Consider the following 1,570-nt stretch of genomic DNA (forward strand, 5'->3'; position numbering starts at 1 on the left):
ATTCACCCTGAATATAGAAAATGTGTAAAGCAGACAAGCATGAAGTGGGGGGGAAAGTCACGAGGAAGATCACTGCTCAAAAACTAAGTTTCAGATACTGACTCAGTATAGGAGGAAATTATGAGACTCATGGTCCTTACTCCCTTAAAGCCATTTAGGGAAAAAGAACTGTAAGGGAAGGAGCTGTAGATTGGATGCCCCCAACCTCATTGAAGCTTAAATTCCCACTGTGGTATTTGAAAGGTTGGACCTTGAAGAGGCGATTAGAATCTGAGGACCATGCTTAGTGAATGGATTAAAAATGGTGTTCATGGGCATGATTCTGAGGGCTTTAAAAGGAAAGTGCATGAGGAACTATCTCTCTCCCTGCTCTGCCATTTTCTGCCATGTGAGAATCCTGGGTCACTGTCACCACCACCAAGGCCTTCACGAGATGTGTTCATTGGACTTTGGACTTCACAGCCTCAGAAACTGTATGCAATAAATTTTATTTCTTACAAATTACCCAGTTCTGTGTATTTTGTTATAAGCAACAGCAATGGACTAATACAGAAGGTCTTCTTTTTAAAAGTAATGTTGTTTTTTGTTAAATTCCAAAAGAAGTATTACCACATATGGAAATTTTTGGAAAAAGTGAAAAGTAAATTTCTTCATAATCCCACTTTATTATAACCACTGTTAATATTTTGGCAAATTTAGTGAAGTTCTCATGACATTGTAAATCTCAATATTATTTTAAGTGTAAATAAGTCCTTGAAAAAAAGGTATTATGAGTTATAAAGTTAAACTATAAATTAAAACAGTGATTTTGCATATGTGTGATAATCCAGATTATCTATAAATTTTTTTATATTCTGTTATGAATTGATTTAAAGGAATTGTCAGTTTTCTATAGAGAAAAAAATCGCTGTTAACATTCAAACTTGTGAGATTACTTGAGTACCTCAGATGAAAAAATATGCTATTGTTGTGTTATTGTCCCCTCGGTATTCTGGTAGGTCTAATAAGTAAGAGGGGAGTCAACCTGTTAATGAAAAGATCACAGTACTAGCAGGTAGGAAATCTGGGTGCTGGGTTTGGCTCTGCCACTCACTACAGGCCTCATGGTGGACAAGTCTCATTTTCTATGGGCTTTAGTGTCTTGAGCTGTAAATGAGAGGATTGGGCTGTATCTCAAAGGACACTTACAGCCAAAATAACTTATGACACATGGAATTTGGCCAGGCGTGGATCAAACTTTTATAATAATGAAGAATGAATTCATAAAGCAGAAACAGTCAATATCTGGGAGAAGAGAGCTTGCCATCTTTATTTGCAACCAGAGCAGATACAGTGTATTTCCTGTCCTTTCCACAAGTAGCCATGGGAAGGGGGAGGAGGAGGGAGGGAGAGAGGACAGGGACAGGATGTCTTTTCCTTACATGTCCTTCACTAGCCTATATCTTTACGTTTTTTTTCTCATGGCCGTCAGGTCTGATATCCCAGAAGTTCATCCCACAAAACATTAGTATTATAAATAACTTGTTAGGGTGACAAAATAAGTGCTTAATTTCATATGCGTTCCTCCCCC

This window comes from Galeopterus variegatus, unplaced genomic scaffold, assembly GCF_000696425.1.
Source record: "Galeopterus variegatus unplaced genomic scaffold, G_variegatus-3.0.2 Scaffold1188, whole genome shotgun sequence".
Lineage (NCBI taxonomy): Eukaryota > Metazoa > Chordata > Mammalia > Dermoptera > Cynocephalidae > Galeopterus > Galeopterus variegatus.